Below are 17,851 nucleotides of genomic sequence, written 5' to 3'. Positions count from 1 at the left end.
AAAATATAAAAAAGGTCACATAATACTGGGGGAATAAAATAGCCAATAAAGTCACATGCAACCATATTTGGGTTAAGCTTTGCTTTTTCCTTCTGTAACCTGCTTACAAGAGTATATAAAGTGAAACCCCTTTGTTCTTGGGGCTCAGCCTTTGTACATGAGTCTTTTGAGTCTGTGCCAGCACAATAAAATGTTGCTTCCTGCTGAACTGCCTCAGTGTCCCATATTTCATCTTCAGATTCCTGCAACACTGCAACCAATGGCACAGACAGCAAGGTGGGTCAGGCCCCAGCCATTTCTTTTTTTTTTTTTTCTTTCCTTCTCTTCTCCTTCTTCCATCACGTTGAAGACAGAGCATCAATCAGAATCAAACTCTGTGACATCCTGAACCCCTAGCCCATGGAAAGCCTCCCCACTCAGTGTTGCTGAGGAAAGTTGGCCCCATTTTCCCTGCTGCTGCTGGCTCCAAACCTGCTTGCCAGTGAATTGGCAAAACGAACAGGTGAGCATATCACACACACATGACTCCTCTACCCATTCCCCTGGAACTTAAACCAGTGCAGCCCCTGGCATACCAACCCCCCCCCAACAAAACTGAAAAACATAAATAGTGAAGTGCAATCTAACACCAACAGTGGAGGTGGGGGTGGAAGACTGAACCCGCCTTGGAGAACAGGGGCACAGCAAGGAACAAAACTGTGGGAAACCAAACTCTCAGTGAACAAATACAGGAAATGCAGCAAAGGCTAAAAGTGGGGGCAGGATCACAAGCCACCTTCCAAAGCAGGGCAGGTAGTGGATCACAGAACTGATCTCCTGGGCCAAAGGCATCATTCAAAACCAAACTGCCCTACCTTGTTGGGGGAGGAGCTGACTAAACAGAACTGCAGCTGAAGGATAACACAACTGCCAGTTGAAGAAAACAACAGCTCTGTCCACTCTGCATGAAATGGCAGATTTACCTCACCTCACAATTTCAATTAAACTGGTGAACAGAAGAACTAAACAATACTCACAATCCAGTCACCTGGTGGGACCACATCAGAACTTCTGCTTGTACGCCAATACCAGGACTGGATGCTGGAGGAATAGCTCCAGAACTAAACCAAAGACTGAAATTCTATTGTTCCTGAACCTGGTGGGTTTTTAAAATTATTATTGTGGTTTTTTTCTTTTCTTTTATTATTATTGTGGGGGTTTTATTTTATTTTATTTTTTTCTTCTATTTTTTTTCTGTATTATTAACTTTACCATTACTATCTTCTCATTCTTATCCTTGCCCCTTTCACTCTTGCCCCTTTTCCTTTGCTACAATCCATTGTCCTCCCTCCCAACTCTCTTTCTGCCCCTTTTTATCCACTCTTTCCCCCATCTTCACCTCCTCCTCCTATCTTGCCCCAACCTGTCACAAAACTACCCCTGCCTCCTACATACTCACCACCTGCTGACTAGCCTACTGTACCAACTTTACACAACCCCAACCACCTGCAATCCCTGACACAAGCACCCTACACTACACCAACAGAAAGACACCCAAACACACACAAGGACCACAAAACCCAGCAGCCCCCAAAACTCTTTCCTCACTCACCAACCCCACCTCCTGCCTTCTCTTTTAGTGCTACCTTTACCAATTTCCCAAATGTCTATATCTAACCTAACAAGCATTACCACCCCCAACTCGCACTGTTTATAGATAATATCACCAAGGGGTCTTTTGTATAATATATAAACAACTGGTCTGGCATTGAATTTGTGAATTTGTTATTGCTAAATTACACCAGGGACAGAAATAGCACACCAACGAAGACAGTCACAGCACAAAAATTAACTCAAGAGAAAGAAAACAGGCAATTAAAAGTAACAATTAGTCTATCAAGAACATACTTTCACAGCAACAAGTAGAGTGATGGGAAGAAGAAGAAGGGATGAAAACCACTCTCTTCAAAAAGATAATTCAATACAGGATTCAGTGGGAAATGAAGAATGGATATCCAGTTCCTGACACCAACAAAGCAATGATAAATGTCACTAAGGAGCTGAGAGATCCCCATAAAAACACCTTCAAAGAAAATATCTAGAAAGAAATCACTGAAAAATCATGGAGGAGATACTAGACATGGTTAACAAAAATGTATAAGATGCAGTCAAGAAATTTCAAGACACCAAAAATAAAGAACATGAGAAGACATAGAAACAAATAAATGACTTAAATAAGCACCAAAGTGAAACAAAGGACACTATAAAAAGAGAGATAAATGAAATAGAGACCAAAAAACCATAAAAGAATCAATGAAACAAGAAGCTGTTTCTTTGAAAAAATAAAAAAGATTGACAAGCCCCTGGCAAATCTGACTAAAATGAAGAGGGAAAAGTCACAAATCAGTAAAATCAGAAATGAGAAAGGGGAGATAACAACAAACATCAAGGAAATCTAGGGAATCATCAATTGGAAAATCTTGAAGAAATGGACAAACTTCTAAATACTTATGAACATCCAAACCTGAACCAAGAAGATATTAACCAGCTGACCATGGAACTGTGAAAAACTCACACGCACTGGAGTTGGGAGTTAGGAAGGTGACTTTCTACCACTTGCCATTTATTGGGACACAATCAGTCATGACCATGTAACCTTCTCCTCCCCTGGCTTACCCCAGCCCATCACTCATAGGCTGCATTTTTCTTGAAGATTTTAGGTAGTCTTCCTCAGTCTCTTTCTTCAGTGGTTTGTAGTTCTCCTTGTATAGGTCATTTACATCCTTTGTTAAGTTTATTCCTAAGTATTTGATTTTTTTTGAGGTAATTGTAAGAGTTTTTTTGTTTTGTTTTTGTTTTTTGGTGATATTGGGGTTTGAACTTAGGACTCACGCTTAATAGACAGGAGCTCTACCACTTGAGCCACTCCACCAGCTGAGGCTATTGTAAATGGAATTGTTTTCCTATATTCTTTTCCAATTTGTTCATTGTTGTTGTAGAGAAAGGCTACTGATTTTTGTAAGTTATTTTGTATCCTGCTACATTGCTGAAGCTGTTTATGGTGTCTAGGAATTTTTGTGTGGAGTTTTTTGGGTCTTTAAGATATAGGATCATGTCTTCTGCAAATAGGCATACTTTGACAATTTCTTTACCTATTTGTATCCCTTTTATTTCTTCTTCTTGCCTTATTGCTCTGGCTAGGAATTGCAAGACTATGTTGAATGGGAGTGGGGATAGTGGGCACCCTTGTCTTGTTCTTGATTTTAGGGGAAATGGTTTCAGTTTTTCCCCATTAAGTATGATGTTGGCTGTAGGTTTGTCATAGAAAGCCTTTACAATGTTGAGGTACATTCCTTCTATTCCTAGTTTTCTTAAAGCTTTTGTCATGAAGTGGTGTTGAATCTTATCAAAGGCTTTTTCTGCATCTATTGAGATAATCAAGTGGTTTGGTTTTTGTCTTTTCTTCTATTAATGTGCTGTATTACATTTATTGATTTGTGTATTTTTTAAACCATCCCTGCATCCCTGGGATGAAGCTGACTTGCTCATGGTGAATGATCTTTCTGATATGTTGTTGGATTCAGTTTGCCATTATTTTGTTGAGGATTTTTGCATTGATGTTCATTAAGGAAATTGGCCTATAGTTCTCCTTTTTGGATGTCTTTGTCCGGTTTTGGGATGAGTGTAATACTGGCTTCATAGAATAAGTTAGGCAAGGAGTGGTGGTACATGCTTGTAATCTCAGCAACATGGGAAGTGGAGGTACAAGGATTGTGGTCAGAGACACACTTGGGGCAAAAATACTAGACCCCTATGGAAACAGGTGCATAACCTAAGCCCGGACAATCAAAATCTCTCCCTACAGTGCTTCAAAATGGAATTGTGCAGGAAGAACCACATTCTGTCTGTGGCAGAGCTGTTAGCACCTCAGCCTGGCCCTATCAGCAGCCACATGCCCTGCCACAGAGACAGCTGGTTTGATAGAACAAAGCCACACACAGAGAGGGTGGGATGGGAGAGCAAAGGACAAGAAGAAGTCCTGGTGACCTGCACCTATCTGATTGCTGTCATTCCTGGGGCCAGTTGAGCCCCAGCCTTACAAAATTCAGATATGCATCCAATAAAGTCTCCATCTGTTTAAGTAAACTTGAAAATTCTTTCCTTATATTCCAAAGAGTCCTGAATTTACAACCAAGCATCAAGTTTTAGCTCAACTGTGTCCTCATTCTTGCTCACCCATCTGGATTCCATTGGGATAGCTCTGACTAACCAGTGGTGATTGCACTGACCTTAAGTTCAGCTCCAACTTCTCGTTTCTCATAGACTTGCTAGATAGCAGTGACTAAATGCATAGACTCTGGAGTCAGAAGGCCCCTGTCAAACCCCAGCCTGAGCACTTTAGCTGGAAGATAAAAGCCTAGTGTGACACCTAGAGAAAGTGGTCTGTATAAAAGGATCCTACAGATAGGGCTGCTTGTAGGTTGGCATATCACACAGTTTATAAATGTCACTAGTCGGGACTGACAGAGCATTATGTCAAGAAAACATTTCCAATCTGTCAAGGCCATAATTCTTTAGCATTTTCTTCCTTCCCTGTTCCTTCTGATATTGCCATTACAAAATGATTCAAGAACCTAAAACCCAAAGATGGAATAACACAGAAGCAGCCATCAGCCAAAGGAAGACACAACTTGGAGAGGGATTAAGAGGAGAAAATGGATATTTCTCAGTCCTCTTAGAGCTTTCAAGGAGAGAAATGTGTTCTATTCTGACAATTAAGTACCTGTTTTATGTTTACCCTAATATTGGCTTAGGAGCTTTCAGAGGAGATGATGACAGTTAATTCATGATATTCTGCCAGACTGTGAAAACCAAGAACTCCCTGGTGAGCTGAATGCTGCCATGCTAAGGTTTATGGATGAGGGAGGACAGCTAGCTGCTGCCTTGTCAGGATGCAGTGTCAGGATGGTCCCTGGCAATGCTGCATGTTCATTGCATGTGAGTTTCCCAGGGCTCCATCTAAGATGAGACATTTCACAATCATAGCTGCTCCAGGACTTACCGAACCACAGTCATTAAAGTTGATGATACCTGAGTCATTTCTCAGGCAGGGGATTCCTTGGATCTAAGTAAAGATCACTTGTTAAGGTCCTGGGGTGATTTGTGTTTCAGTTCTCTTTCAAACAAATTCCCCCTACAGAATCAGGTGCTCACTCTTGTAATCCTAGCCACTTGGGAGGCTGAGGTTTGGGGTCAGTCCAGGCAAATAGTTCACAAGAGCATCAAAATAACCAGAGCAAAATGGACTGGAGATGTGTCTCAAGCAATAGAGCACCTTCTTTCCAAGTGAGATGCCCTGAGTTGAAATCCCAGTCCCACCAAAACCAAAAAGCTTAAAGTCTAAAACAAACAGTAATAAAAATGTGGACCCAATATAGCTACATGATATTAATGAATATCCTTTTACTAAAGTTTGTGTGTTCATATATATTTATTCCTTTGTCCTTATGATATAGTCTTAATATGATTATATTCACAAATAAGAAATTGGAGGGTTTTTCCTTTGTTGGTCTAAGAATAAAAATATAAAATTCTCAAAAATTTATCTCAATCTCAATTTGGGAACTTCTCATTATGGAGCAGTGATGGCTTACCCATAATTTGGTAGTGTTAATTATCCAACAACTTCACTCTGAGAGATTAGCAGGGCAGTGGCCCAAATGCTCGTTACTGAGCAGAAAACAATGGTGAGATCAGCCTCCACAGGACTTAACCAGATCTTATTGTAAACCATCAAAACCATGTATTGTAAGGAAAAGCACACACGAAATTGCCTTTGCTAATCTGACTCCTATTAAAAAACTGCTTTTAACTCATCTCTCCCAGTTCACTGAGAATAATGTTTTTATCTACAATTCCTCCTTCTGCTTTCTTACCCTCCCCATGGCTCATTCCTGTTTATTTTCTCTTGTGGCAATACCAGTTCTTACTTACACAGTCCTTACGCTGTGCCAGGCACTGTTCCAAGCATTTTACACATATTATGAAGTTTAATTCTGGCAACAACATAACAAGGTATTTTTACTTCTCATTATGGAGATGAGGAAATTAAGGCAGAAAGAGATTAAATAATGTCCAATCACACAACTAGTTGCATGGCTGGGATTTGAACCCAGGCCAGATGGTTACAGATTCTATGCTCTTAAACAGTGGCTTATGGGAAACAATTTTTCTCTGGTGCTGCAATGACTTGTTTCAACTTCCTTTTATTAGGGTGACCACACTTACAGGTTTTCCTGGTAAGGTTTCCTTACAAGTTTGTCTGTATAACAGTCATTTTAATTAAAAAATTTTATTAGCACAAATTAATCGTACAAAGGAGTTTCGTTGTGATATTTATAACATGTATATAATGGGCTTTGATAAAGAGTCACCCCTTCTATATTACTCTTTCTTAACCACTTTCCCTCCTCCCCCTCCTTTTCAGCAGTTTTTGGTGGGCTTCATTCTGCTATTTTCATACATGTATATAATGTATTTCTATAATATTCACCACCCATCACCCTCTCCCGTTCTCCTCCTCCAACCCACTGGTTCCCAGCTCCCAAAAAATCCTTTTACAATCATGTCATATTATTTTTTTAAGTCTAGGTTATACATCCACAGTCATGTTGACAGCATTCTTTTCACCCTCAAATTTGTCCTCTTTAGTGTAAAATTATATTATACTTTTAAAACTACCTACTATTCATAGCTACCATTTGTTGAGTGCCTGGTATGTACCAAAAATTTATACTTATCTTATTAAACTGCATAAGAATTTTATGATGTAGTGATTGTTGCCCCCAGTTTTATAGTGGAGAAAATTGAGACTCAATGATGGTAGAGAACTTGCTCCAAATTGTGTAACAGTAATGACTGAGGCAGGATTCAAGCCCATATCTATCTGATACAGTAGCTCATGGTCTTAGCCCCTGCCCTATACTTGGCAAGTAACCATGAAAACTCAATTAACCGGGTAAAGTCTACCATCGCTGCCTGCACAAAGTTCAGCTAGTGCAGCTGTCCTCAAAGTGTGGTCCACAGACAACCTTGAGATCCATTCACAGGGTATTGAGATTAGAAGTATTTTCACATTGACACTAAGACACCGTTTGTCTCTTTCACTGTGTGGGTATTTGATCTAATTGTATAAAAGTAACAATGATCCTCTGATGAGAGACCACTTCACACTAAAGAGAATGGTTATGAATTTTTTAATGGAAAATAACAAGTATTGGCACCGATATGGAGAAAGCAGAACCCTCGTGCATTGCTGGCAGGAATGTAAAATGGTGCGGCTGCTTGGAAAACAGTTGATGGTTCTGCAAAAGTTAACCACAGAATGATCATAGGACCCAGCAATTTGCTTCAGGTGTGTGCTCACACTACCGTGAATAACAATGTATACAAACATTTGACCGCTTAGTGGAGGCTGGTCAATCCCTTGAAAACCTCATGAAATATGAAACAGACAATTTGACCAGCCCTATAAATTAAGGAAACAGAATCTGCAATTTTAAAACACCCCCAAAAGAAATTCCAGTCCCAAATTGTTCCACTGGTTATTCTACCAACCACTTATAAGATTATACTAATTCTACATCATCTCTTCAAGAAAATACAAGAGGAGGAATAATTTCCCAATTCATTTTTATGAAGCTAACAGTACCCAGATGCCAAAGTCAGATATTGATGGTAACAAAACAAAAACAACAAAAACTACTACAGTCTGATATCCCTAATGAATATGGATGCAAAAAAAAAATCTTTAAGAAAAATTACGGAATCTAGACCTTAAAAAAACAAATGATATGAAAAACTCATGAAGAACTGCTCAACATCCCTGGCCATAAAGGAAATACAAATCAAAACCACATTAAGATTTTACTTCACTCCTGTAGGATGGCTATCACCAAGAACACAAACAACAAATGTGGGTGAGGATGTGGGAAAAAAGGAACCTCATATGCTGTTGGTGGGAATGTAAATTAGTACAACCACTATGGAAAACAGTAAGGCGCCTCCTTAAAAAAACTAAAAATAGAACTGCTATGTGATCCTGCAGTACCACTTCTGGGGATATACCAAAGGAATGTAAATCAAGTTTCAGTACAGGCACCTGCACTTCCATGTTTACTGCAGCACTGTTCACAACAGCTAAGCTGTGGAAACAGCCAAGATGTCCCACTACTGACGAATGGATCAAGAAAATGTGGTATTTATACACAATGGAATTTTATGCAGCCTTAAAGAAGATGATTGTCATTTGCAGGTAAATGGATGGGACTGGAGAACATCATTTTAAGCAAAGTTAGCCAGGGTCAGAAGGCCAAAGGCCACATGTCCTCTCTCATATGTGGAATATAGACCTAATACAAATACAGCAATATTATGAAAAATATGTCACACTATGTGGAGGTCATGTACCAGAGGAAGGGTAAAACAAGGAAGTTAAGGTGATTATGGTTGATGTACTTTTTATATAAGAATGAATATAGAGTTTTTAAACCTGTTGAAATCATTATAAGAAGGACATTAAGGTAGAAAGGAGAAAAATAGAAGAGATGAACCAATTCAGGTTGTAAGATGGAAATGTGACAAGTAAACACCCTCAGTAGTTATCTTAAACAAACAAAAATGTCATATATATATATATATATATATATATATATATATATATATATATAAACAGTGAACAGGAAGGTAGAACAAGTCCTGTCTGGGGGATTGGAGGATGTGGGGAGAGTGTGTAGGAGGTGAACATGGTGCAAATAATGTGTACACAAGTATGTAAATGGAAAAATGAGACCTGGTGAAACTCTTCCGGGAATGGGGAAAGGGGATAAAGGAGGATAATGGAGGGGGTGAATTCAACTACGATATAGTGTAAGAACTTTTGTAAATGTCACAATGTACCCCCAGCACAACAATAATAATAATTAATTAAAACACAAAAAATAGAGGTCTCTTTAGCTCTGTGTTCTGGAACAGAGAAGTCTAATAACATAGGGCTGGCATCAAACAAGCTTTTTTTTTGCTGCATCCTTAGGTGGTGGAGATCATCACATGGCAAGACAGAGTGGGCAGAAGTCATAGTTGGGGGTCTCTGTTCCTCTTTTTAAACATGGTAACCCCACCTGTTACTGGAAAACAGGTGCCTAGGCCTCAATGCCAATTCACAATTTACAAGTAATGAGAGCAAGATTTTAAGGAAAAGGAAATAAGGTTTATTTTTCATCAGATGAAGAGGAGGACAGTGAGCGTCAACCTCTCAAAACACTGTCGTTCTACTTCTGAGAGAAAATGTCCACCTTTCAAAGGAGAATTCAGAGGCTCAGCTTGACTGTGTGACAAAATGCTTATTCATCATGGCCACTGGCCTTGATTCTCCAGGTATCTGGTGCCTCTGCTCTGATTCCCATACAGCTCAAGATTTACTGCTCTGGAAGTCAGTAAGAGATAAGGGATAGAAAACTGCCAGGTTAATTGAAGAGCAAAGGGAGTTAACCTTGGGTTTTCCAGGATGTAGACAGAGTGGGAAAGATGTCAATTTAATTAACAGACAGAGTAAACTGGCCGTCAGGCAAGCTGGCTACAACCAAAACATTTTCCCTGTTGTAATCCTGGTCACACATGCTGATGACCCCATCTGATCTTAATTACCCCTCATTGGCCCCACCTCCAAATCTGTTATGAATTAGGGGATTAAGTTTCCAACACACGAGCTTTTGGTGGACACATTCAAACCATATCATATTTATTGATAAATAATTTAAATTACATTGATTTTTTAAAACTCTGCAATGGAAATGGAATGGGGCTGGTAATACAGCTCAGTGGAAGAGCTCTTGTTTAGTATGTGTGAAGCCCCAAGTTTGATACCCAGCACCATAAAAAACAGTTTTAAAAAGAGAGAAAAACAAACGGGTTATCAAAAGTCAGATTGCATTATATTTATAACACAACAAAAGACAGAAAATCAATAAAATCAGACGTTACAAATAGGACAGATACACCATGATTGTATTAATAATGCTCATGATGAAATAGTTAAGTAAAGTAGTTAAAATACTAAGCATCCAACAAAGGTGTGTATAATAAACACATGGTACATGGAGAGTTTCTCAGGAGTGGGTTTTTAAGAGCAATGTTCTGCTGTGTTTTTATCCTGCTTTCCAGGTGCCTGGCAGCTATCTGAATGCTAATCATGGCTCTCCTTGAAGCAAGAAATTCAGGCTTATGGCAATCTTGATACCAGAAAATCTATCAGGTAGTTCAAAACAATAGCCATTAACTTTATAAGACACTTAATGTAAATTTTCTCTAGTACATTTCTACAAATCTCATTTTCTCTCAGTCACGGTCAATGGCTTTTGTTTGAAAAATGAAATGGAACATTTGTAAGTACCTGCCACTTCCACCTACTCTCCAGCCAGCTTTCGACTGTTCTTGGAATACTGCTCTAAAGAGCACAAAGGGAACGAGGAAACACCCAGACCCTGCTGTGGACCAAGTGGCTACTTCAGTTACTCCCCGTGCTCCCAGGGATATTAAAAAAAGAAAAGAAAAAAAGGTGAGAGTATCTAGTCTTTTTTGTCTCCTTTGGTCATATACAGAAGCTAATGTAGTTTTGGCCCAGTCAGGGTTTTTCACAATGTCTGAATGCAGTGAGGTTTGATAGATCCCAGGAAAGACCCATACCTAAACCTCTTCCCACACAGGTCTACTATTGGTGATTAAATTTTCCACTATTAAGGAAAAATTATTTGGGGCCTGGGTTTGAAGCTCAGTGGTAGAACACTTGCCTAGCACACACAATGCCCTGGTTTTGATCCCCAGCACTGCCAAAATATTTTTTGGTTAAAATATTTTTTTTTTAGTCAGGCATGGTGTTAAATGTCTATAATCCCAGCACTTGGGATGCTAAGGCAGGAGGCTCATGAGTTCAAGGCCAACCTATGCTATATAGTAAAACATTGTCTCAAAACAACAAAAAATATCCTTTTTAAAAAAATAAAATTAAGCAAACATCCATATTTAATGCCTTAATTGATAAATCATAGCTGGCAATGATGGCTGATTGGATGAAAAGATATCAATAATGTTTTAAGCCTGGCTAGGGAAGCACCAGTATTATAGTTAGAGCTGGATAATTCTTTGCAGTAGAGTCCAGGATGGGGGTGGGAGGCTGAAGTCTCTTCATTATAAGCAACCCAGGCCTCTCATCACTAGATGCAGTGATAACCCTGAGTACCGGCAATCAAAACCACCTCCAGACATCATCGAATGTTCTCTGGGGACAAAGCTACTCTTGATCGAGAGCCACTGGGCCAGAGCTTTGTATGTTGTGAAGCTGTATGAATGAGTCATTTCACAGCAGGAGCTAGGGTGAATCTCAAACACATCATGAGGAGTGACAGAAGCCCTTCCCAAAGGAGGCATACTGTAGGATTCATTCACAAGAACTTCTAGACCTAAACCTAGGCTAAAGAGTGAAAGGAGTTAAGAAGGTGAATATGGTTGATGTACTTCCTAAACAAAAATAAATATAGAATTTTAAACCTGTTGAAGTTACCATAAAAGGGGACTAAGGTAGAAAGAAGAAAAATGGAGGAGATGATACATATATACATGGAAATGTCACAAGGAAACTCCCTGTATAGCTATCTCAAACAAACAAAAATGTCTTTTTTTAAAAATTTTTTTACAAAATTGGAGAATAGGAGGACAGAAAAGTGAAAAAAATAAAACTAAATGGTATGTATGCTGATGTATTTAAGGGAAAGTATACTGATATTTTTCAATTTATTTTGAAATATATCTGAAAAAATAAGATAACTTGATGGACCAATATAGGAAAGAGAGAGAGAGAAAGAGAGAGAGATGTTTATGGTAGAATCTAGGTAGTAGGTATATGATATTTACTGTAATTTACTTTTAGGTTTTCTTTTTTTTTTTTTTTTTTTTGGCTGCACTGGGGTTTGAACTCAGGGCCTTGTGCTTGCTAGCCAGGCACTTTTACAGCTTGAACCACTCCACCAACCTAGTTTTTCTAAATGTCTAAACTTTGCACATAATAAAACATTAGGAAAAAATCTAATATCCTAAGCCAGCAGCTTCACAAATATTAATGCAGACAAAGCCTGACAGTCAGGTCTCCAAGAAAAGTCACCTTATCAGACCTGTCTCTGACCCCTTTCATCCCCACCAATGTCTTCTGCATTATTTTTCTTTATGGCACTTGTTATAACCTAGCATATATTCATCCCTAGTCATTCATCTCCTGCTGCTGAAAGAAAAGCTCATGAAAGCAGATTCATCATTTGTTTTACACAGTGCAAGCTCCCTGAGGTCTAGAACAATCTCTGGCATAGAGTAGCCACTCAATAAATATTTGCTGAATGAAAAAAATTCTGGCCAGGCACCAGTGGCTCACCTTGTAATCCTAGCTACTGAGGAGGAAGAAATCAGGAGAATTGCAGTTCAAAGCCAGCCTGGGCAAATAGTTAGCAAGACCTCCATCTCGAAAATACTCAACATAAAAAAGGACTGGAAGAGTGGCTCAAGTGGTAGAGCACCTGCCTGGCCAAGTGTGAGACACTGAGTTCAAACCCCAGTACCACAAAAAAACAAAAATTCTGAAAGGTTCAAGAATTTTTTGATGGGCCATTGTTACATATGGACATATGCTGAAGGTGCCAGGCCAGGCCAATAAAGCAAGATTGGACATAATCTCTACTCCCAAGGGGTCTTCAATCTAGTCAGGTGACATTGGTCAGTAATAACTAAGATAATGCCAACACAAAGTAGTGTATGCTAAGTGCAAAAGGAAAAATAAAAACAGAACAAAGCAAAGAAGGTCTCCTGGAGGAGATGAGATTTAAGTTTCATCTCAAGAGAACAAAAATGACTGCCTGGCTTCCTTGGGAGTTACACCTGTCACGGTAAATTAATACACTGGGATGCGTGTTTCAGGGTTCTGTGATATATTACTTCCCATGAAGTCACTCACTTTGATGGGTGCTGGCATAATAAAGCTTTGGGGATTTCCAAAGCTGAAAAAGGCTAATGACAAGAAGAATCTGAAGACAGAATAACTGATAGAACCAGTCTCAGAAGTCAGAAAGTGATTTTATACAGCCAAGGTAGGAGAATTTATCTGAGACAGGAGAAAGAGCCTTTCTTCTGAGCCTGGAGGAAAAGAAGTTATTTATAAGTATAGAATTTTTAAGTAGATGGACGTCAAGAAGATAATGTTTTTGCCTTCATTTTCTCTCTGAAAGAGTAAGGACTTTGGTCAAAGTGTAAGTGTATGGGAAACTGATCGAGGTAATATCATATAGTGAGTAAAAGATTCTGCAGACAGAATGCCTGGGTTCAAATCTCACCTCTGTGTAATCTGAAGCTTTAATTTCCTCAACTATAAAATGGGAAGGGGAGTAATAATAGAATCTTCCTCCTAGTTGTTATGAGAATTACATATAATTAATGCATGAGCAGTGTTTTAAAGAATGCTTAACATGCAATAAGTATATTATTTGGAGACTTAAAGGGCTGGAGGCTTGGCTCAAGTGGTAGTGCACTTACCTAGCAAGGATCAGGCCCTGAGTTCAAATTCCAGAACCACTAAAAGAATGACAAAGCTATGAGAGACATCCAACTCAAAATTTCATTGGGCACCTGCCTAGTGAGGGCAAGACTGAGTTTAAGCAGTCTTTAAGACTTGAAGCAACTTAAAGTGAGTGGGAAAGATTTTGTAAGAGCTTTGTGAGAAACCAGCAAGAGAAGATGGTGAAAGGAACAAATAAATTTCCCTGATGCCCCCGTGAGGCTGCAGTCTGTAGATAAATTGTTGTACTAATGTAAATACTATCTTTGAAGAAAGGAACTCTAAGAGCCAAAAGTTCCTCTTCAGGTAGGCTACTCAAAACCAGCCAGAACCAAGATGGCCGCTTAAACAATTTTTAACAAACCTTATACCCCATTATAATCCCATCCACATGGTAAATAACATCCCACATCAGCACCATGACAGTTGACAAGTACCATGACGACAGCTGGAAAGGACCATAAAAGGAGCAAAAAGAGGTGGACTATGAATTTCCAGAAAAATCTCTGCCTATACTCAGGAAATACATGAATATCCCTCCATTTCATTACCCCTCCCCCATTTCTTTCATCCTGGATCCATGACTTCACCTGCATGGGGCTGAGAAGTTAATTTGCAAGCCTAGACTCCCACTTCTCCATTCATTGGCACTGAATAAACTTGTGTTGTTAATGCTTGGCCCCAGGCTTATCTTTGACTTCATGACACTCAATGGAAAAAGATTCTTTCTGGAGTCACTCTGCTAGAAGAGGAGCCAAGAAATTGTGAGTAATGTAAAGACGTCTAGATTTTCTTTCTAAATGCGCAGCTGCTGGATGTTGGAGAAGAACATGGGAACTTTACAAGGCGTACTTAAGGTCGAAGTTCTCCAAGCTGAGTTGAGGAACCATGATGGATCTACAAGCTGAGAATGCTGGGAAAGGAAGCAGTTCAGCTGGTCAACCTGAGCACACCAGTCTCATGCAGATGGTTGAAAGATGGACGTTCAGAGGATGAGGTGTTATCTGCACCTGATGTCACACCAGGGTGACAGCAGAAGTAGGAGTAGGGAAGGAAGACTGGGTTCCAGGTGTTGGAGTCTTCGTGCATAGGAGAAACTGGTGACACTCAGTCAATGGCAACAGTGAGAAAAGTCGAGGGGATGTAATCAACTGAGAGGAGTCAACAGAGAGGGGTGATCTAGAGAGAGAAATTAATTCCTTTGGGCCTCACAGAGTAGGGAACAGGAGAAGGAAGGTGATAAGAACTGATGTTCCCCTTAATTTTTTTTGGCAGTATTGGGGTTTGAATCCAAGGCCTCACACTTTCCAGGCAGGTACTCTACTGCTTGAGCCACTCCTCCAGCCAGATGATACACTCTTAAATCTTACATTGAAGTCTTAACCCTCAGTGTGACTCTATTTGAAGATTGAGCCTCTAAAAAGGGAATTAAGGATAAATGAGGTATTGGGGTGCAGAGAGAGATGCCCTCCAAATAGGGAAATTTTTGGCATGCTGAACAATTCGATCTAACGGAAACTGAAAGGCCTAAAAGCTGGCTCTGAATCAAGGTCCATTCAAGCTCACCTTCTCTCCACCCAAGCCCAGGGAAAGAAAGAATTCCCTGACTACATTCAGACCAGACTGAAGGGAAGCGACTGTCCTCCCTGAAGTCCCATTATCTATTTCAGCAAAGAAGACTGAGGGATGGAAGCTACCTCCATGGGCATCCTGGGCAAGGTAATGTCTGTCTCTTGGGGCCAGACAAGGATTCTAAAGAGGCTGTCTCTGGTTCCCCTAATAATTACCTACAAACTCTCGAAATTGTCTGTATTCCCTGTCTTCTTCCTTCTCTATGTACAATTTTCTCAATAGTGTTCAGCAGATGGATAATCATGCTCCCTCCAGCTGAGACTGTCCCTTTTCACATGTGAATAAATTTATATGCCTTTCCTCTTTTTAATCTTTGCAGGTGTGCTCCAGCAAACCTACAGAGGGAAATTTCCCTACAGAAAATTTCCCACCAGTCTGACTGGTGTCCTTATAAAAAGAAGAAAACACAAGAAAGATGTGCCCTCAGAGGAAAGACCCCAGGAGGGCACAGTGGGAAGGTGGCCTTCTGCAAGCCTCCAGAGTAGCCAACATGTCAACACTTACTTTTGGACTTCTGTCTTCCAAACCTGGGAGGAAATAAACTTCTCTTGTTTAAGCTATCCAGTTTGTGGTGTTTTGTAATGGCAGCCCTAAGGAATAAATACAGAAGGAATAGCCAAATATTTCATCCTCAACTTTGCAGGACCAAAAATCTGATTTTGTTTATGTACACAATAGATAATATTTGAACTGGCTCATATTTACCAAACTCATAAAAGTTTACTGTATAGCCAGAAGAGTAATATGGATAAACAAACCAAACTAAAGCCTCCAGAGAACTGTAATGCCCATTCTGACTAACTACACATTTCTCTCCCCATTGGCAAATATTTGAGAAGATGCATAATTATTTGAAGTGTTAGCTAGTGAGTGTTATTAGTATGAGTGTTAATTTTGATTGTACTGAGAAACATCTGCTAGATTAGTAAAACACACTTCAGGGTGTGTCTGTGAGGGCATTTCCAGAGACAATTAGATCATGGTGGGGGGTCTGACCTAATGAATTGATTAATCCATTGATGATTCAAAACTCAAACAGACTTCCACCTGGTGGAACTGTGGAAGGCAGGCCTTGGTTGGAGGAAGTAGGTGAGAGGGAGCGTGGCCTTGGGGACTATATCTTGCTCTGGCTCCTTCCTATTATGGATCCACTCTGCTTCTTCTCCACCATGATGTGAGCTGCCCTGCCCTCCCTCCCCACCATGGTGGACAGACACTTCTGAAACCATGAGCAAAATAAATCTTTCCTGTCTTTTAAGTTGTTTTTCTCCAGTATTGGTCACAGAGATGCTGAAACTGACTAACACATTTGGTGAGCATAATTTCAGAAGGGATATAGAGAGTATTTGAAGACATCGCTGAAACCAATGCTGCCAGTAACGTAGGCCTGTGACCACAAAATCAGCTTATAACCTCTGTTTATTTAATTTACTGTGTCTGTAACACCCACTGGCCTTCTTCCTCCAAAGTGCCTTCCCAGTTACAGGTGGCTCCCCCAGGTCTTGCATCAAGAGATGTTCCCCACAAGTCCTCTGCTCCTTGTTCACCAGTAACCCTGATGACTCAAGAGAAACAACCCTCTGGTGAGTACAGCTATCCCTCATGGTGACTCTGTTCTCAGCTGGGTTTGAGCCCTACCACTAATATATATATAATATATATATTATATGCAATTTGGATTGGATATTTGGTTGCAATCAAAGGAGACTAGCTGTATTGTTGCTATGGAGACATCTGAAAGCAGAGCAGGTGAGCAAATGATTCTGCATGGCTTCCAATGCAAACGAGCATTGGATGGTGAAAAAAGGATTCACCAGGGTTCACCCGGAAAGAAGAAACACTGATTCTAGGAAACTCAGTCAATAGAAATTACCTGGTTTGTAGCTTGGAAAAGCAAGAAAAGGGTAGAGATGGGATGGAGGGGGGTGTGACTCAGTAGTAAAATGCAGGCTTAGCATGCTTGAGGCCCTGGGTTCAATCCCCAGCACCCCCCCACAGTACCCCAGAGCCCCACATTGGCTATCTCTATCATATGGCCCTTGAGACCTAATATTACAAAGGGCTTCATTTGCATCTTATTTGTTGCAATCAACAATAAAAAATCTATATATCCCCACTCAGCATTGTTCTTCACAGTGCTGTACCTAGATTGAGACAGAGAACATACAGACACATCACAGCAGCGTTGTTCTACCCTGAACCCTTTCTGAGACAAGCACTCTTTATTTCTTTTGGGATTTTTCATTTGGGTAATAACTGGACTAAAGAATTGCAGTACTTATTTCTTTTCCATCCAGAAAGAGTTCTGGGGAGAGAAGACAGAGGAGAAAGAAAAAACAGACATTTCTCACAATCTAAAAGTGTTAGGTGGTGCTGCAAAATGGATGCACTTAGTCTCTGCAAACATGTCACAGCTAGAGATGCAAGTAGTAGGAAATGGAGTGTATTTTTAAAACATTATTTTCTTTGTTTGCATCCTTGAGTCTCCTTGGCCCTGAAAACAGTGGGGTAGGGTGGGGACCCTTTTAAATTTGAAGAGAGATATGGAAAGGAAACCAGACTGGAATACAAATTGAACTTCATTCATAT

The sequence above is a fragment of the Castor canadensis genome, chromosome 4 (genome assembly GCF_047511655.1).
Source record: "Castor canadensis chromosome 4, mCasCan1.hap1v2, whole genome shotgun sequence".
In the NCBI taxonomy this organism is placed as follows: Eukaryota; Metazoa; Chordata; class Mammalia; order Rodentia; family Castoridae; genus Castor; species Castor canadensis.
The sequence above is the reverse complement of the archived record's forward strand: the minus strand, read 5'-3'. Positions refer to the sequence as shown.